The sequence below is a fragment of the Cygnus atratus genome, chromosome 1 (assembly GCF_013377495.2).
Source record: "Cygnus atratus isolate AKBS03 ecotype Queensland, Australia chromosome 1, CAtr_DNAZoo_HiC_assembly, whole genome shotgun sequence".
NCBI lineage: Eukaryota > Metazoa > Chordata > Aves > Anseriformes > Anatidae > Cygnus > Cygnus atratus.
Genome location: NC_066362.1, coordinates 57,957,920 through 57,979,408, shown reverse-complemented (window position 1 = coordinate 57,979,408; position 21,489 = coordinate 57,957,920).

The window sequence follows — 21,489 nt, the reverse complement described above, 5'->3', positions numbered from 1 at the left end:
TGAAGGTAGATAATCCCAGAAAGTCGCTAAGACCAGGAATTTCAAAAGATGTGGGGAAGGTTCTGATAAATTGGTTAGAAAATATCAGACTCCTCACCATCCATGTTTTATGAAGGACACTTTAGGGCATTGCTTCTCAAAAGTCTTTTCTTTTTATCACATTCAACAGCTAATGCAATGTAATTTCATGGTCCAGTAAAGAGTTTTCAACCAAAACTGCCAAAAGATAAAGTGGCTCCATGAACTGAATGAAAAAAAAAAATCCGGGATCTGCTTCTTTATGGCTTGCATCAGACAAATTATCTTGAAATAGGACAAAATTTTGGTGCAGAGAGCAGGTTATTACACAGCTGCCTTCCAGGAGAGGTTTGTGCCTTCCTCATCAGCATCTGATGTAGATCCTGGCTGGAGGTAAAAGGCAGAACTAGAGCAAACGTAAATCTGGCAGTTGCTACGTTCACATGCACATCTGGGGAATCCTGTCTGCTTTGGTTCTCAAGCAGTTGGTTTAATTTAGATGACCGAGGGAGCCGAGCAAACCAACCAGTACTACAGATCATAACAACCTACCAAGACTATCAAAATAGCACTAGAAATTTTAGCCCCCAAAATATATATTGTAGCTAATCTGTGTACGTGACCAAAGGTGCTTAAGTTACAGCCAGAGACTGCTTGCTGCTGTGATCATCTAAAAGGAGAGCTAGGATGTATTGCTGTCTACAGCTACCTGAAAGAAAGGTGTGGGGAGCTGGGGGTTGGCCTCTTCTCGCAGACAACCAGTGATAGGACTAGAGGGAATGGCCTCAAGTTGCACCAGGGAAGGTTCAGGTTGGAAATGAGGAGACATTTCTTCTCAGAAAGAACAGTCAGGCATTGGAACAGGTTGCCCAGGGAGGTGGTGGAGTCACCGTCCCTGGGGGTGTTTAAGGGAAGGTTGGGCGTGGTGCTTAGGGACATGGTTTAGTGGGTGACATTGGTGGTAGGGGGATGGCTGGCCCAGATGATCTTGAAGGTCTTTTCCAACCCTAACGATTCTGTGATTCTGTGTACATACGGCTGAGATGCATTGGGCAGCTATAGGTCTGAAAACCATTTCCATGGAGGAGGTGGTGTTGGGCTTTGCTGGTTATAGCAATGGGGGGCACAAGCCCAGTACTGGGTGAACAGACCCAATGTCACACGCTGAAATCTCTTCAGGTACTTCTCTTAGGGCTCTAAAAGACTCTGAAATGCAGAGATGAAGAAGTCAGCAGATTTTTCTAATTCAAAGATCAAATTGAGAGAATTAACCAGCACATTAACTAAGACATTCTTTCTTCTCCCTTCTCAAACGGCAACTAGAGGATTAGGGTGAACTTGTACTGAAAGCACTTGAATTCATACGAAAATAAAAGATGAAATGCCGGGTAAGATTCCCTTTCTCTGTTGCCCTGCCAGCTTCCATAAACTATCTCCTTTTTTCTTCCAAACCAGACCCCACAGAAAGTGAAATAAGCCTGGATTAAACAAACTTGTTCCCACAAGCTGGAAAAGCATGCAGTAAGATACATTTAATTTCAGGTTTAGTTTTAAATTTCTAAACCTTCTGACAACATTGTACAATGTGAAGTAATTCCCGTGCTGGAAAAAGATGTCCTTTGTCAGATCCAAGCAAGGAATTCTGCATGTTTGGCAGCTGTACAGAGACCAGCAGAGGGTGTCAGAAAGAGAAAGCAGACTGAGGTATTGACATTGTTGACTTCTTCCAACAGTCCCAGGGACTGGTTTAACTTAAGAAAGTGCCAACTTGTTTCGCATAGTTGTCAAGGAAGTGAGAATTTGGCAGTTCTGTCCCATTGTGTGCTACTTTTTTGCCTCCTTTGGCAGTCTAGAAGAAACCCCAGAACAATGAGAGATTAAGATGGCATCTTACACCTAATTGGCTTGGAAATTATCTTATTAATAAGGCCAACCCAGGAACCACTCACCAGTTTAATTGCAAAAATGAAGCACAGAGCATTTTTCAGCAGATCTCTCATTTCTTAAAATATCATAAATCTTTTGTAGTGTTGGACTACTACTCAATATGAACCACCCCAGTGTCATCACCCATGAGTAGAAAGTGACTTAGGGTTGCCCTGTCAGGATTCCCTGCAGCATGTGAGCACATGCCCCATGTTCCAAGGGCACAGGCCTCATGCAACATGAACGTCTTCCAAGAAGCAGGGTTGAGTGAATCGATTACCTAGAGCCATTGGCTTTGTTTTTTCTTCAAGATTTTTGTTGTTGTTGTTGTTTAGGAAAAGTCCTGACCTCAGACTTGGTTGGAGAGCTCCTGACAGTTGTCAGAATTGCTGTGTTTTCAGTGCACGGACCCACACGATCTGTGACGGTGCATTTGCTTATCTGAAATAATAGCAGGTGACAGAAATCTGAATCACAGTGGGATGCATACTGCATTGATCAGCAGCACTAGACAAACTTACACATTGCCTAGGAGAGAGCTTCCCAAACCCCCCCGGTTTGGAAATGAGCAACAGCACCAGTAGCAGGAGTTTCAGGGCTCTGGTCTTTGCCATTTGCAAGCACTAGAGGATATGTTCTTCTTTTTGCTGTCCATTTTACATCCCCCTTAGAAGTAGCTTGTGTCTGTCACTTTGCAATCCCGTAGGAACAGTGATAGTTGTATTATTTCCCAGAGATCACTGCAAGATGAGCCATTTGTACCCAGGTACCAAGGAGGAAAGATTATAGCTGCAGAGAGGAGACCATATTTCAGAGATATTCAGGGACTTTTAGTTGCAGAGGGTTTCTCAGTGTTGCCATCAGTCATTTTGATACCAAAATGACAATACCAAAACTTTTTTGAGTAAAACTTCTAGGTCTCTTCTACTGAGAACAGAAACTACTTTCTGAACCATGTCAGAGAAATGCACGGAAGCAGGACCTCCAAATGGGTGACTGCTATCCTCCCTGTGTAGATTTGACGCTGTTATGAACAACTACAGTGAGGAAAATGGATGCCAAATAATATCGTGAAACAGCATCCGTGGCATGCTGAGGACAGGCTGGCATTGCCTGGATAGTGTTTCAATGAACCAAGAAGCAGCTGAACTGGTGTCAGAGGACAGTTCACAGGGGAAGTGTATATTCTGCCTGTTGGGTAAACCCATGAAACTGGCAAACACGACCAAGAAATAGCAGTTTGCAGACAACATAGATTGGAAAGGAAATCATGACTGCTCGGTATTTGAGCCATTTAAATAAATGAGAATAACATTTCTAAGCAACAGCTAGATAAAGGAATGAAAAGCATGAGGAAATGGCATACTGTGATTTAAAAATAGCCTCGCACAAGCCAAGGCAGCCATGCGGAGTGGTGGGAGCTGTGCAGCTGTATGATCACTGCTGCCTTACATGACCTGGAGCATGCACTGACTCCCTCAGTTTCTTCCTCTGTCCTGTATCTGTGCCTGGCTAAGGATTCCTGGGAACTTTAATGTAACATTGCCAATGGGGATTGAGGGCCAAGCTGTGTAGTTATAGGAGAGCCAAAACACATGTAACTTTAGGCTCTCTGGACTGGAAGGGGAAGAGGGTGCAATTTCAAAGGAATCGCTAGTGTGGAAAGAATATGTGGAAATTCCTAGTTCACAACTGGAGCTATGTAAAACTTGGCCCTTGTGCTTTTCAGAGATTTGCTGTTTTCTCTTTTATGTCGGTTCATGCAGGCTTGCACCCCCTGGCTTTTCTTTTGTGTTCTGAGTATTGAATAAACCCTGGAAGTAGTGAGAATCATCTGGTCTCACAGCCTAACCATGCAAAATCCCCTGGCTGGTGTGGTTTTGATGTGAAATCATAAATCAGTCCAGGTTCACACAAAGGGTTTCTGAGATGCAGCAAACCTTTAGACAAATGTGAACTTGGGTTTGGCTTATTTTTATTTAAGCTTTCCTCTTAATTTCATCCCTTCTATGTTTTTTTCATTAACAGACATCTGGAAATTGCATAAGCTGTAGTAATATGGATATCTTCTCTCTCTCTCCCTCCCTTGCTGTATCATTAGCTTTTCCTTTTGTTCTTTTCTTTTCTGTTCCACACATAAATGCACTTGAAAAAAAGCTGGAAAAAAAAAAAGAAAAAAAAAAAGAAAAGTTGTGTTTGAAGCACTACAGTAGCATTAGGATTTGGAAAAGAATGTATTCACAGGTCACACCAAGTCAGGAGTTTGAGTACCCTTCTCTGTGAGGTCTAATTTTGGTATGTTTGAACAGTCATCTGATCTTATCACCAAAAAAAAAAATAATTGCTTATATTTCAGTTTAACAAAAATATCATAAGGAATAAATATATTCCTTTAGGTAGAGCATTGCTCGGTCATTAATTTTACTTGTGTTTGTCTTTCTGCCATAATTCCATCTAGCTACGTTTGGATGCTTATATCGCACAGCCAGAGAGCTAACAGGAATAAAGTGGTAGATCTAATCTAGCCATACTTTCAAAAAGCTTTTAACACAGCCCTTCACAGAGCACTAGAGATGCTTAGAGGGTTTGAGGTCTGTGAGAAAACGCAGCATCAGCAATCCAGTTCAAAGAGATTTAGAATTGATGTGGTAAAAAACTGTGCTGGGTGAGAGTGCAGGGGGGTGAAAATGGGTGAGAAAAAGGCAGCCACTGAGTTGCCACAAAAGTCAGTGCTAGGCCTGATTTTTCTGTTGAATTCTCAAATGCTGAGTCATTTAAGTAAGGTGTTTTTGTTGATTGTGTATTCTTACGCACCTGTTATATATTTTATAAAAATAAGGAACATGCAAAAATTTTAAAGCTGTAAAAATGGGGTTTTGTATTCAAAATTTCAGTAAACAAGAGTCTCTTCAGACAGCCCAGTTATCTTCTGTATCTTTTGAGAATACCCCGTTTCTGTCAGACTGATGTATTAGGCTGGTGGCTGAAGTCTGAAGAGTAAGGAATCTACTCAGGGCCAGCGGCCAAAAGGGTGCAGAGGAGCAACGGACGGAGCCAGCATGAATACAAAAAACAAACAAACAAAAACATTGTTTTCATTGCACCTTGTACAATATATGGGGGGTTTACACTTGAAACAGAAACCCACGCAAATAGACAAATGGTAAAGCTGAGGGAACTGGGTGATGTGAAAAGTCTTAGTCAGCCCAAAGGTACCCAACAACCTGAGCCTCCCCAGCCCAGTGATGCAGCTGCAGGGCCCTGAAGGTCTGGCTGCCAGGGAAAGGAGAGGAGGCTGTTTGGGAAAGGTGCCTGTGTAGGACGGAGTCAACCTCATGCTCCCATGCAGCTGTTTCAGCATCTGAATTTGGCATGGTGCCTACCTAGGTCAGCTCATACCTTCAGACCACTCATGTTTTAATCCATCCATCACTAGAGTAGATATGGAGGTTCCAGAAAGCCAACTGTAAAGGTGGAAACTTTCTATGAAATCATGTTTTCTGTGCGTTATAAGTAACAAGCTGATGAACTTTTTAATCTCTCAAATCAAAATGCGGTGGCAAACCGTCCTCTTCTCTCCAACAGGATATGGCAAGGAAATATTTGTCCCTTGTTCATATATACCTACAAATTTTTCTCTTCTTATTTTACACTATAAAATTAATCTACCTTGAATCCTAGAAGATGAGATCTTTCAGAGGTAATAACTTTTAGGACATTGACAGGTGTCTGTCATTTGAAAGAAGCACTACAAACTTCCCTTCTGAGAACCCCTTTCCACTTCTTTACCTGTAATTGCTATACATTTTTGTAATGAGTTTATTTCATCATGTTTGAGCAGTCCTCTCCACTTCTTTTTCCATTTGGAAGGACAGTAGCAGGGATGTGTCTGGCAGAGAAGGATGATACTTTAATAGAAACACCAGATGATACTTTGGAGCTTTGTGGCTTAGCACAGATTTTTCATTTTATAAGAAGATGCTATTTTTGTATTACTGGTCAGGCTTATATTCCTGGTTGTTGGGCAGGGCAGTTCAAACTCCCTTTTATTCTATATTTCTTGACTTTTAACTACCAGTTTTGAAATATTATTGGGCCCTAGCATTTTTCTCTCTCCTTTTTTGGCATTCTCTACTGCTTCTTAGCCATCTTACATTAAACTATGATGTATGATCCCTCCTCCGTGTGTCCTCCCATACTTCAACAGTGCAAGGATTAGGCTAATATCTTTCTTCTTGCAGGTAGGCTATGGTAAAGCTCAGGTATGTCTCTAACTTTTTCGAGTCTGTCTTGGCAAACAAGCACAGATGGGATCAGACAAGCTATAAAACAAACCTAATCTCTCTACATGCAGCAATGGGACCAAATCAGGACGAAATGACTTGGAAATGCTAGTGCAGAGAAACCTTCCCTTGTTTACTTATTTCTGCTTCTCCAGCAGCTTTGAGCTCATGTGTGTTACAGTTTGTTGTAACTCCTCCATGCTTTCTTGTTGCCTGCTTTAAAAAAGGTAAGCCACTGCCAGCCAGAGCTCTGCTACACTAAGTGCAACTGCAACAGAAGTATTTTGGAGACTATAGCCAACTGGTTTTTTGTGCTTTTTATTTTTGAGGGGGCCGGGGGAAGCAGTGAGGAAGGTTGCTCAGGGTTTTGGAGTTAAACTGAGCTCTTTGTGTTGCTAGAGCATTTTGAACCCATTGGTCTTCTGATTCCCTGGAGGAAGACCGAAGACTATGCCTACAAGAGAGGAATTTGTAACACATTTCAGGCTACCCGGGGAGAGTCCTTCATTTTCCTCTTTGTAATTCAAAACAGCGTTTGCATCCTTGCTGAAAGTGGAGCTCTCTTTAACTTTCCCTCACTCTAGGGAAAAGGAGTGCTGAAGGATGTAGCAGTTAAGCATACATGAACCCAGCATCTCCTGTGCGTGGGAATTTCACAGGAGAAAGGCATCTGTTGTGCTGGAATAGCTGCCCTCCAGAGCTGATATTTAAAGCTGCAGGCTGTCACTCATTTGTACTTGAGATCTTGTTTTCACTCTGGAGGAGAAAACACCATCCTATAATCCAGACAGAAAAGATCTGTGTGGGGTTCACCGTATATTAAGTGCTACGTAAAACTGTTTGCAAAATTCTTCAAATGTGCATTAATTTTATTACAAGAACAAAATCATTTTACAGCAGATCAAATTTGTTCCCGTTGTTTGCTAGTGCATTGGTCCTCCTAATGCCTTAATACATGCAGGGAAGGAGAGATTAATTTTATTTATTTTGGACTCAGACCTGGTTGAGACGTCAAGCTTTAATGATAATATTGCTTCACCAGCCCAAATATACCAGCGTTATGGGCATGTGACATCAAAGAAAAACATCACCTGCAAGTTGGTGTGGAAATGAGAAGCTCTCTGAACATGTCCTACTTGTGCTCACATGTTGGCAATTCAGTCTACCACCAATAGCACATTAGCCAAGCGTTTCCCTCAGACCTCGACGGCTCTCGATGAGAGCCACTGACTATTAATTACTAAAGAGTCATCAAATCACCTCCATTTCCCCTATTATTGAAAAAAATTAGGATAAGATTAGTGCAGCTCATCATGAATTAGGAAAATATATTCCCTCTGCCAAGCAAACACACAGAGAGGGTGTGAAGGACTGCTACAGTTTCCTGGTGCTGAGAGTTATCAGCCTGTATCCTCCTCTATCCTGCATCATTAAATTTGACTAGTCTAGTTGTCAGCAGCAAAAATTATTATAGTTGAAATGAAATTATGCATTTATTCTTTTAATTCAGATGCAACATTAGATTCAATGACTGATTCAATTTGCCACTCAATTTCTCAGAAGAGCTTAATAATAAACTGCATGAAAAAATGATTCATTTTCATTGGTGTTCATTTGTACTGATCTAATTACATAAAATGTTCTCCCAGTCTTAAGAGAGAAAGTCATGAAAAGGGATTCGTGCTTCTCATTTTCAACATTTTAGGTTTTACAATAAGCCATTTGTGGAGCCAATCACTTATGTTTTGCATCCTACTACGAAGGCTTGAAACTTGCTCTTACTTCTGTCTTATTGCAATTTCCATTGCCATTTCTTGGTCATATCTCGACTCTTATGTTTTTGTTCAACGTACATAATCAAGATCCAGTTTACGTACCTTTTAAACTCATCAGTTATGCAAACAAAAGGTAATATTTTCTGTGACTCATAGAATCATAGAATATCTGAGTTGGATGGGACCCACATGGATAATTGAGTCCTACTCCTGGGTCCCCAAAGGACCACCCCCCCCAAAAAAAAATACAAAATCAGACTATGTGAAGAGATTAATGCCCACGGAAAGGCTTTTGGATGAGAGGCAAGAAATCTAGGCTTGGTTTGTTGTCTGCTACTGACTCCTCTGAGCAAGCCACCGTGTCTCTTTGTGCCTGTTTCTTATCCCACTCTGAAGATGAACTGAGGCACAGTTGGCACTTGTTTCATTTTCTTTACACTGCCAAGTGTCAGGGAGCCCTAATCTTATTTGTGTCTTTGTAATACAAGTGAGCAAAACATAACAGTCCAGAGTCAGAACAGTCACTTTACTGAGGAAAACATTGGAGAACCTGTTATGTTGTACTTAGCAGCATAAGAATGTGATTGCCAGGAGCAGTGCAAACATTCCTGGAAAAGCATTTTCCACATCAGTAGTTCACAAGCCTCCAAAACTTGAAATCAGATAGACACTCACAAACTTCCTCACAATATATTTTATTTGGTCTTACTTTCCCTGAGCTTCACTTTGAATCTCAGAAAAGCAGTAGCATGAGCAATGGGTCCGAGAAACAAACAGAATCATAGAATCATTAAGGTTGGAAAAGACCTTCAGGATCATCTGGGCCAGCCATCCCCCTACCACCAATGTCACCCACTAAACCATGTCCCTAAGCACCACGCCCAACCTTCCCTTAAACACCCCCAGGGACGGTGACTCCACCACCTCCCTGGGCAACCTGTTCCAATGCCTGACTGCTCTTCCTAAGAAGAAATGTCTCCTCATTTCCAACCTGAACCTTCCCTGGCGCAACTTGAGGCCATTCCCTCTAGTTCTATCGCTAATTACGTGCGAGAAGAGGCCAACTCCCAGCTCCCCACACCTTCCTTTCAGGTAGTTGCAGAGAGCAATAAGGTCTCCCCTGAGCCTCCTCTTCTCCAGACTAAACAACCCCAGTTCCCTCAGCCGCTCCTCACAGGACTTGTGTTTCAGACCCTTCACCAGCTTCATAGCCCTTCTCTGGACATGCTCCAGAAGGTGCTGGCAAGCCCAGGGAGCTTGGACCCTGTGGATGGGGGTTTTACACATTTAGAAAATGGGTGCTCTTCAACACTAGCACTGCAGGGAAGCGCACCTGGGGACAGCACTACCAGACACTACTAAACATGGGGTGCTATGTCACCTCCCTGTCCTGCCCATCCACAGCAGAGCATTTCTTCTGTGCTTTGGCTCCTTTCATGGCACTGAATTTTAGCGAGCTTTTTTGTCACGGTACAAATCAGTCAATGGCAGCCACAAAAAGTCCTTGGAAGCCACCGTTTGCCACCTGGGGCAGGATGGTGCTGCACAGGCCCTCCCGAGCTTTGCAGCTCTGCAAAGGCTGGTGCCCTAAAGGTCTCCCCTCCAAACATGATGCTCTGCCTGAGTCAGGGTGAGGCGGGGGGCCTGCCACCCCACATCCACTCCTGCGCCTGCTGAACTGCAGGTCCCTGATCCTGCAGGCTTTGGGAGGCCTCACTATGCTGAGCAACCCCCTCTTGCCCAAGTCCCGGCTGGTGACCTGCAAGTGAGAGGTGCCTCAGGGAGGAGGTGGGCAGCTGTCACTGTGGAAATGGGATCCCCTCCCACCGGAGTAATCTCTGCAATCCGGGAAAACATGGTTTCATTTTTCTCTTTGGTAACAGCAACCCACATTGTCAATTTAGATTATAGAGCCTAACGGTCAGATTATGCTGCCAAATGTTTGCTTCTTGGGGGTGGTGGTGAACAGGTCACATGTCGTGCCTCCTCTTACTCTTTCCATAGCTCTTCTGGTTGATATTTTACATCCTGCTGGAAGCAAAGACATCTTGAGCCAGACTGAGCATAGCAGAGAAGGTCTACCGTGCCTCCTGGCGTGAAGGATTGCCACCGAGTGGCTCTGAGGCTCTCACAGCAAAAGCAAAGTTACACAGACACATCTCTGAAACACATGCTGGGCTCTGCACTGAGCAACAGCAACAGCACCTCTGAGCTTTTTCATGATTTGGCTGGTGAACTTGAATACCTTGAACTTCAGACGAATTTGAGTTTAGATTTCAGGCATCCCATGATCTGAAGCACCCCAGACCCTTGGGAGGGATCTGTGGTGAGAGCGGGACAGAGAGGTGCAGCCACTACAGGATGCAGAACCTGGACCGGCGATTTCCGCCGGGCCCGCCTCCAACCTTATATATTAAAATCTAATGAATTCATGTGCAGACAATACCTGCTCTGTCGTGCGCAATTTCATAGAGCATTGCACTGTTCCAAGGCTCATTTGAGCCCACAGTAAATTAACATTTTTACCTGTTGGAATGTTTTTTTGCTCCAGCTAGTTTAAAGACAAGTTGTGGCAATGAGTGGGTGGGGCATATTTTATTTAGCTGTGGTGAAAATATTGCTCTTCTTGGTCTGTGCAGCTGAAGCAATAGAAACTATAAAAAGGGAGAACCACCAAGAGGAGTGGAGGGTGGGGGAAGAAGAATCGAATTCTTGATGGAGGTGTAAGGAATTTGCAAATCTGAGTGAAGCGCTTGTGAAAAAAACAACAATACACGGATGAAAGAGCATGGGCAGCTAAGCAGGATGACCCTGTACAGCTGCCACATGGCTTGGCAAGTAGCTGTGCCAGACGGCTAGTTACCAGGAAGCTTGCCAGGAGGATTGGGCTACGGCTGCTGCCCAGGGCTTCGCATGCTGGGTCCCAGGGCTGCACGTATGGGGTTTGATAAATTAAAAAGCTCTGGGACCCTCTGGTCAAAATTGGCTTTTGCTTATTGCCAGGTAACGCAGCCAGAAGATTTCAGATCCCTGGATGGCCTTCTCTACATTTTCCAAATAAAGTTGATGGGTTGCTGCGCTCAAAGGTTTTCTTACAGCCTGTGGTATTTAGTAGGGAGCACATCAGATTCCCTGTGAATAAACTGTTTCAGAAGTCTACTGTCCACTATATAATTTTAAATCTTTTACCTTTCATCTCACAGCTGGAAAATGTTTCCAGTAAATGCCAAGAGCCAAGGACTCAGCGAAAGGGGGGCACAGCTGGTTCCACTGCAAAACATGTGAAGCAGAGCGATGCACTGAGAAAGGGAAAAGCAAAGCCAGGGGGTTAAACATTAACCAGTTCCTGCTGGTGAAATAGCTTTCACTTCTAAGGTTGCCCCAGTGCTTCGACGATGAATATCAATATCAAATGCCTGGATTGAAAGAGACAGGCAGGAGACAGGCTGGCATCTGAGATGACCCTCTTGCCAAATGCTAATCGTGACAAGTCCCACTTCCAGCTAGCAGCGTGTCATCAGGCACTTGTAAGTGCCGTGGCTCCATGCAACAGCGAGGATGGGGCATGCAAGCAAGACACGTGGTTGTGCATCTGCTTCACAAGGAGGTTTGTTTGCCTTGGACTTGGGAAGCTTGGCACTGCTGCATCTCTTGTGTAACAGATGCTTCACTCTGAGCAAGCAGCAAGTCCTCCCACTCCCCCATATGTTTCATTGCTAATTGCAAACATGAAGGACTGACGTTTTGATGCCTGCTCTTTCGACTTCCTCTAGTTCTTACTTTCAAGCAGTTTGTTTCCAAGCTGGATCACCTTCTATTCATGGGTATTTTGGTGTAGCAGTTTAGATTATCCCAGTAGCAGCTTTGCTATTTGTAGATGTTATGGACAGCCATGGTGCATTTCTTTGCCATTTTATTATAGTAATTAATGTCTGCACTCATTTTGGAATGAGCAAGAAGAAAAGAACCTACAATGTGTTAGATACTTAGCTTTCTTTGCCAGGGAGCATGCTATCAGACCTCATCCTTACCAAGGGCCAAGAGCACACACATTTACAGTAGATTAATTAAAGCACTGCGAAGTGACAGGGCAGCTTTATCCCCAGGTAACTTGCTCATGTGCCATGCCCTACTCACCCAGCATACAGCATTGTCACTGAGCCCAAGTTGGACATTAGTTCTGCTTGCTGCTTTCTGCACGATATTGATTCTTTAGCTTTAAAATGATGTATTTGTCCACCTCTTTTCCCTCCCTATATTACCAATAAGCACAGAATAAGAGAGGTATGGCAAAACATTGCCTCTGCACCAAGAAAAATGTGTTTCCTTTTGTGGCAGCTGGGAGAGAGAGCCCCAGACAAGAAGGTTTTGTTCTTGATTCTTCCAACCTTCCTGCCTATCTAAAGCCAGGTCACATCTAGTTTCTGACCTGTTTGTCGCTCCCTCCACCCCACAAGCTGTTGTGAACATCTCCTGTCCCAGTCATTTAGGGTTCTCTAATTAGTGACATAACAGTTGGGCACTTAACGAACCAAACCTGCATCATAATGAAGGATAAACATTGTTAGTGAGTCACTCTGGAGCAGGCATCCAGCGCTGCTGGAGTGTTTTCCCCAGCAAGCTGCAGCTGGTTGTAACAGGGGTGTATCTTTTATATGTTTTGCCTCAGGGGCAAATTACTTCAAATAGGACTTTGCAGTGTGGCTGGAGAAAACAACCGTTTGTTTGCAGTTTTCCTTTCAAAGGGATGAGCCTAAATCACGCTTGGTTGATTGAGACCGAGTAGTATCTTCAAGGCCAATTCCTTTTCTATTTCTAAAGAAGATCTCTGCTGGATTTGTCCATGCAGGGGACTAGTTGAAGGGGCTGTGTCCGTGCTCCCGCCTGCAGACAGCAATGTACCCACAGAGCAAGCAGGGAACAGCTCCAGGAGCTCCCACATCACCCACTGCCGCCTGTTTTTTTGGGACTGGTGGAAGGGACAGGGTGCATAAGCACCGCTCTGATTGCTGAATGAAGCTTTTCTAGGGTGAGGCTCAAACCAGTAACACTGCACACAATCGCCTTGGGTTAGTGGTTTACCTCAAAAAACGGAGGAAATCACTTAGCTCTTTAAGCGGAAGGCTACCACAGCCATAGTGGTTTTGAAGAAGCATGATGAGCTGGTGGATATTGCTTAGACGTGGAGAAAAGGGAAAGGGCTGCAGCAGAGCTCAGAGATTTTCCAGGATGGCCTCGCATGGGCAGCGATGGTAACTGGGCTGGGGGGATCCCAGCATTTACATCTGTGGTGTTCCAGGAGCAACTGCAGGACTGGCCTTACTCACCTACAAGCTTTTCAGCAACTGTACTTATACCCGGAGCAGACTGACATCCAGAGTGGAAACTTAGACTCCTTCTAACTGGATCAGAGCTGTCAGATCAGATGCTTTTTAGATCATATTGGGATCCCTGACAGAGGGTGGAGAGGCTGCATCTCACCCAGGCCCAGCAGGTAACAGCCAACCAGGACCATTTCCCACTGAAGCAGCATCACTTGAGCATCAAGTAGATGTCTACCACTCCTGGCAGACTAACCCCGGTCCATGGATTTTGAGGGTTTGAGAGGATGCAGGTCAGGCATAAGTGGGATCACACACAGGTATCTTCATCTCAGTGAGTCTGATCACCCTGGCCTCCTCCTCTGGTTAACAGAGACAGTTTTTTCCATGGAGAGATTCAAGGCAGCTAAGTTAGGTATTTGCTGGTGCTTCAGAGAGGTTGGGAGAGAGAGGCCTGTCCTGTTAGGAGTCCATATAATTGTCTTATCCATGGCTGGCCCCACAAATGGGACAGTTATACAGAGGGTGGGCAGAAGAGCCTCATGCAAGTGGGAGTACAAAGAAAGAGATGCTAATCAGGCTATAGATTCCTTGGGTGCCCCTCCATCTTCAAGCCATACCTTTAAGCCTGATTACACAGTGCTAGGAAACAGGTAAGGGAGATAGGCAAGATTAAGGCTGTAAAGAGGAAGCAAACAACTGCAGTAGTCCTGCCACAGACAAGAGATGGAAAGGCATCTCCAGAAGTTACAGCTTTGACTGGATATAGAAACGAGGTCCGCCTTGTATGTTAGAGAATAGCACTGCTGAAAGAGACTGGTCTGGCAGGGTAAAGAAAGAAAGGTGAAAGCTGCCATATGGGGAGACCAGAAGCAGCTCACTGGGGCTTCAGAGATCCTCAGTGACTGAGGCAGGAGGAAACTGTAAGCCCACATACTCTGACCTCCCACACCCACCAGCTGCAGATTTCCAGGTAGCTCTGCAACAAGCCAGAAAGCCAGTGTGTGGCTGCAGCTTTCCTTCAAGAACAGCTTCTGTTTGGCATTGAAGAGCGAAAGAGACAGAGCATTTCCCTGAACAGGCCATGTTCATGCATCTCTGCAGAGCCCACGCTCTACTTTTCACGCAGGTGGCTGGGATCCGCTGAGCTGAAGGCACAGCAGCTCTCCTTGGGGATGCCCATGGAGAAGTGGGACCTCTTGCCCTGTGCTGCAGCTCCCACCCGTGCATCTCTGTGCTGTGTGCAGCCTCTGCAGGGAACATGCTGCAGACCAGTTCATCTGAGAAGCAGAAAGCAGACCTCATGACTGTACATGGCTTAAACATTGCTGAGATTTTTCCTCTAGCTGTCACTGAAAATCCCCACAGAAGGAAAAGCTGTGACATTTAGTCCAGGAAAATTGGGGAGCATTTCCAGCTGTCCAAAAGGTAGCCAGGACACATAAGGTGCATTCCCCATAGCCCCAGCTCCTGTCACAGTCTGGTTTTCATCCAAACTAAAAGTGCTGTAGGATTTTACAGGAGGAGAAAAAGGAATTTCCAGGGAAGTGAGAAGATCCTTTAAGAGTCCCTCTGGAACGTGCATTAGCTGGCTCAGCCACATGTGGTGAAAAGGATCCCACCTTGTCCACCTCCGCTGTATCATCTACCCCACTCTAAAAATAGCCTCCGACTGCTGAAAGCATTTCACTTCTGTTCTTGGTCCATGTATTTCCCTTGTCTTGATTCATGCAGTGCTGTCACCCTTTTTAGATGTGCAGACACAGCAAAACGGCCATCCATGCCAACCAGCAGAAGGAATAAACTCTTAAACAAAACACGGCCTTGCAAGACACCTTGCTCTTCTCAGATTTCCATTTTAGTGTTCAGTTAAGCTGGGTGACTTTTATGCTTACCGTAGTTAATCGGTGCTTTGCAGGTACAAAAATATTTGCTTTGTCAGGGCAGAGAGCAGCCATTGTTTGCCACGGCCTAAATTCCTTGCAAATGTTTTCTTCTATCTTCTTATTCTCATCTCCTTTGGCTAAACCACTGCACAATAACCCTTTGTAATGCAAACACCTTGGTATGGCATGTTAGGATCTGTTCCACTGAGCCAGTTTAGAAGGAAAGCATGCTTGTAACTGTGTAATTGAACTGTGCTGATAGGCATGTGCCAGGGAACATTAACTTCTAAACTCTCAGTAGTTTCACATTCATGGTATTTTTCCAGATGGATTGTAGCTGAAACTGTATCTTTAATGTCCTTAAGATACAGCACAGCAACCCATAAACTTCTTGAGCTCCACAGAGCATTGGGTGGAAAAGTATTTGGTGTGCCAGATTTCTCTGCTAAGTATTTCTCCTGACAGTGGCATGTTGAAAAACCATGTAACTCTGAGATCTCATGGTTACAGTGCTTTTGGAAAGGAAAAATAGTGTTGCGAGCAAAGGTTAACCTACAGTGATTGATTTACTTAAGCTTTAAGCAGTCATGCTGAACCTTTGGATAAATGTTTATTTAACATTGAAAATGTGTTGTTCATTTTCATGACACAACAAACAGAGTGTCTGTTCTGGCTGGGACATGGCAAGGTTAGCTAAGTTTTTTGCCTTCCAAGCAGAGAACCCTAAATTTAGGGAAGAATATGAAAAAAACACTTTGTCACTGATTGGGATAATGTTTTGGGTTGGCCTCCCACTGATGGTTTTTTTTTTTTGGAGGTCATGCACCCAGGTTGCAGTGGTACCAGCTGGTCAGTGGGGTTGGAGGGTGTCCTGTGCTCTGAAGACACGAGAGGAGCATTCAGCAGCATCTCAACATTGACTTGCTGTCAACAGGAGGGCAGGTCTGTGGCACTGCTGAACAGGAGCAGTGAATTTATTACTATATGAAAGAAATGCAGCTGTCATTTAGTCCTTCTGATATAACAGCTTTTTGGTGTTTGTCATAAAGCAAAGTCGTATCAAGGCAGAATGACACTGCTGTCAGGGGACAGGTGGGCCAGTGGTGCTGGTATCTGTTAGAAGACCACTGATGTAGCTAACATTCCTATCTACCAGCCGAGGTGGATTTTAGGAACCTGACGTAGGCAACTGAAAGACCATTTTCAAGGATCAGTGAGGCCAGAGTCCCTCATGAAATCGAGCCCTCTGAACATGATCTAATGTGGGCACATGTCATGGGCCACAGTGAAAAGCACTCTTGGCTTTACACTTTCTCCACCTCCTTCAGAATGGCTGGAAAATGCTTCTAAAAATAAATAAATAAAGTCATCATTCCTCCTCTGGCTTCTAGCAAATTGTAAGATTATTCCTAGTGCTGAAGGGGAAAGCAGGGCAGATCTCATTCCCAGCAGCATGGGGTTTTCCTTCTGCTGTCCATGTTGTTGTTCGTCTGGGGAGCGATCAGGCAGGAAGGAAGGGTGTCAGGGCTGGATCCTGGTTCCCATCCAGCAGGACAATTCCTACCTCATTGTGGATCAAGAATGATACACAGCAGGTGCTGAACACCCTGGAGCTGGGCCAGTGATTACACTGGATCCAAATGGTCCACGCTCAACTCTCTATTTCTGTGCTTGTGGGGACCAACCCAAGTAGCAGCAGTTGTTCCTTCTGGTACAAGCCAACCTCTTAGAGTATCGATTTTAAATCAAGGATCTGTGGGTGGGCTACTTTCAAAAGGTCCACAAAAAATAGTGAGGAAGATTCTTTCTACTGGCAAGCTGCCTAAATTCCTTAGGAGGAGGTCTGCACTTCCACTGAAAATTTTCTGGGGGTCTCCACATCAAAAAAAAAAACATTAAAAACCACAGTCTTTGAGAGATTTGCTGTCATAACGGCTATCATAACCAAATTTCAGATGTTTTTGTTCTTCTATGGAGAGAATGCTTCTGAAGAAAAAAATTATGTGAAAAGCCTAAATGAAGGTGTCTGCAGTAAATCCAGTAAATCCTTCTTCACTTCATGCAAGAGTCATCTTTCCATTTATACCATTTTGCATTCATTAGAAGCTACACAGGATTTACTTAATGAATAAGTATAGGAGAGCACAGCTAATCCCTCAGGGCCTTATTCTGAAGTTCGTATTCAGGCAAAACTCCAGTGACGTCAATGAGTCATTTCACAATGTGCAGATTTCAGTAGTGGACTCTATTGGATTAAATACTATTTTGCCCAAGATTTTACTCTACAAAATTATAGTAATCTCATGCCCTCGATCTTTTAATTACAACTAGGGTGCAGAACACTGCCAGTTTAATAGTATAATCATACCAAATGTCTTTGGACCTGCATGCCGTACCAAACTTGCTGCCCAAATGTTCGTGCCTTTAACCACATGTCATCTTTAGTAAGAGTATGGCAATTATGGTAAGATTTGGACCAGTTCTCCATTACTTATGGATAATTCATACTGCACTTATATAACAACTGTTATGGATCTTTTATTTTTCTTATTTAGTCATATCTCAGCTCTATAAGTAACCTGGAGAGTCCTAAGATAATCATTTATTTTTTTCCTTCAAGGGGAAAGTGAATAGACAAATTTCCCTAATGTGCTCTCTTTGATACCAGAGAACTGCATTCTCCACACTGCAGCATGATTTAATAGAAAGTCTACCCAAACTAGGACAGGGACATTTGAATCCTGGGAGGAGGATGAGGGAATGGACAGAGATGAGCCTGCTTTTATAGGCGTGCAATCTGCTTAGCGGAGGGAACATTGTCAGCAATTCATAAGCTATTCATCAGGTCAAAAGCAATAAGGATGAAGAATGATATGGTTCAGTGGTCACTCAGGCTGATCATCAATCTTTCCATCGTCCAAGCTATACAGAAGAATTTGGCAGAAAGGCCAGATCTAGAGAGACTCTATTCATGCCCCCATTCTGATTTTTAATAGATATTCATTTATACACACTTACTTCATCTTGCTTCGACATCCCCACCCCTGTTCCAAAGATCCATGGGTTGGAGGGGAACAATGTCTAGTTTTTATCAATGTGCAAAAACTTAAATTAAGATGGAATAGAAAAACAAACCGTAAAGCCCAGAAGACCTAAAAGTGAGTATTTAAAGAAAACTTCCCTGGGCACAAGCTTCGGTGATTGGGTGGATTCTGCAGAAACCATATTTTTCAGCACTCTGGTCTCACCGGCATATAGCTCCAAAATTGTGTAATCTGAGGTATTTTCTAGATGAAAAATTAAATGTTTGATTTTTTTTTTTCCTATGGAGTTTAAACTACTTAAATGAAACCCTATCACCTCAGATTCTGGAAATTTGTAGTTGAGACAACAAAACACAGACCTTGCAAATCAAATAGGAACAGTAATTCCTCCTAAATCCCAGCTAAGCTTCAGTGTTTACTGGGCAAAATACTTGGAAACATTCCTTTAAAGAAGATAAATCTCTGGGGTTTGGGGCTTGTCCTGACCTATAATGTAACATGATGAGAGCATTGTAAGGCAATAAGAACAGGTATGCTAATACAGTAGTTAAATAATGACTGAAATTCCCAAGGACACCTGCACAGGAGACCTTCTTCCATTGAAAGGACAGCTTGGGCTGACAGATGGGAGTGTTGCTGTGTCTCCCACAGCCCTATTTATTACCAAGCCATAGAGAATCAGGGAATATCAGGTCTGAGCAGCCCTCAGAAGGTTGCTTGATCTGACCCCCTACTCAAAGCAGGGCAAATCTTGAGATAAGATGGAAGTCAGGTCAGCCCCATCAAGGCCAGGAGTTTCCATCAAAGTAGGATACCGGGGGCCTTGATCTGAAATCTGATCTGGCTGCCAAGAGGGTCTGCTGAAAAGCATTTTAATCAGTGCGAAAGCTCACACTGACTTCTGTGGGAGCTGGATCAGGCATCAGTTCAGTGAGACTGGCTGCCACAGTCAAATCATAATACAACCAGGCTTTTGTTGGCAGCATTCAAGGCGCCAGATTGTGTTCTCTCCTGTATTGGTGTCTATCCAAAATAACTCCATTCACGTCACTACAGCAATTCCCTACTTGTTCCTGTGTAATTAACAGAAGAATCTTTCCTACTGGGCTGGTGAAATCACTCAGCATTCAGGTTATGGATAATCTGTACATATTTGTCACTGTCAGCATGGAGAGATTTAGGATCCTCTAAAGAACTGAAAATTTGTCTGTCAACTTTCAGGTTGTAGTTATAAAGTCATAAAAAATGCTAATAAAGACTAATCAAGAATAAGCCCCAGCTGTGTTGCAAGAATCACGGGTATCTCTGCATTTCTGCCTAGTTTGTGAATACCAAAGTTTTTATGGCCCACCTACAAAAATATATGAGACATATGGACTGCATGGCTCCTCTCACCCTCCTGGAAGCTGTTCTGCAGCGAAGATATACGCCTGTGTCCATCTCTGACTGATGCAGTAACTACTGGAAACAGAGCAGAAGAGGTTTGTGCATCCCCTGCCTCCCATTATGGGGTTTATTCCATTAATATCATGTAGTGAGCCACGAGGCACATTTTTAAAACCTCTATAATCAGAAACACTTACATGCACATACACAAGCACAGCTAACAGTATCCTGGCTAAGGAAAGCAGTCAGAGACAGTCCCCTGAGGAAACGTCTCAGAAGAATAGGGAAGAGAAGAGAGCTGGGAAAATCTGAAGAATGACCGAAGGGGCAAAAACCCTTTAGAACTTAATATCAAATATCTCAAATGCTACTGTACCTGCTCTTAGCAAAATAAAGCATCAGTGCTGCTATGAATGACGAAGAATGAGCACGTTTTGCAGCACAGATTTTGCAAGTAATGCTTCTTAAAAAGGAAATCCACCGCCCAAGATAAAATACATGGATATAAGTCTTCATTTGCAGTACCCTTGACAACAAAAGAGAGACTTCTGTTATAATCCACAAGCTAGATATTGCTGCTAGTGATTTTGTTTCAGAAAGGAAAAGGTAAAGTAAGCAAGAGTGGAAGGTCTGATCCCAAAGAGAAGAATGTCTGCAACTGCAGAAGTGGGAGAGATGCTCCAGAACAGGGGACCCACATGTCTTCCCTGACAGCAACCCACCTTGCTCTGGTCTCATCTGGCCTGTCAGGGTTGGGCAAACTGGTCGTCAATGGGTCTCAGGAAGAACAGTGTTAACCTATGAGAGCAAATACCACAAAACAGGAAGCAAAGGCCTATTTGGATGATAGGTTCTTTGGGTAGCACTCAGAAGCATGCGCCTCTTAGGTTATCCTTTCAGTCCTGAAGGACCCTGGGCTGCAGGCTCAAGGCTCCCGTCAAAGAGATCTACTGCATCTTTTAGCTGCTATGGAAAATTTAAACAGCTCAGGCTTTGAGTGCATTACCCAGGAACAGCTCACAGTGCTCCCCCTGGTCACCTTTATCAGCCACTCACACACCACTCATTTATACAGGGGTTTCCTTGCAGGAGACCAGCTGTATACGTGCTGTTGGGAAATGCCTCTGTACCTCAGAGGACAAGGGCAGGTTGTCCTCCCCATCATCTGCAGAAGCTTCTTTCTCCATTGGTGTAACAAGGCTTAACGAGTCTGCTCCTCCACCCTACATTTAACATTTTGAATAACCCTTTCCTTCTAATTAATATGAACTTCCCCATATGGAGAGGCTCCTAAACACCAGCATGCTAGGCACCCCGTGAACGAGCTGCACGGGAAGGTCACATTCCTTAAAACTTCATGGGTGGTGGGCGAGAATCGGCTATAAGCTGATGCTAGAAGCAAACCCTTGGTAAAGCTCTTCTTTTTAAGAGATATGCACCAGGTGATTACATTTCACCTAAAGCATAAGACAGTAAATACCCTAAGTTTATCCAGGTTTATACTAATTAGAGAAAGTCATGGTCGTGTCTCAAGTTTTGAAGTGATGTTTTGTCTTGATATTTGCTTTGCATCAAAGCCAAGTTCTGTTGTAAATCTCACTACCCTTCTTAAAACATTCTTAGGACATCATGTGTTGGTATAATCCTATAATTGTTTGGACTACTCCTTAAAGCATCAAAATGGCTAATACTCCATAATTTAACATGTCTTTATGTACAAGGGGAAAAAAAAGGGCACCGGCAGAAGAACAAATGTGCCATTCATTCTGTGAAATATCTTCAACCCCAAGGTTTAAAGCATGTAGTTGGTTAAGCCTCGTGGTAGATGTGGGATGTGCATAAGTGAGTAA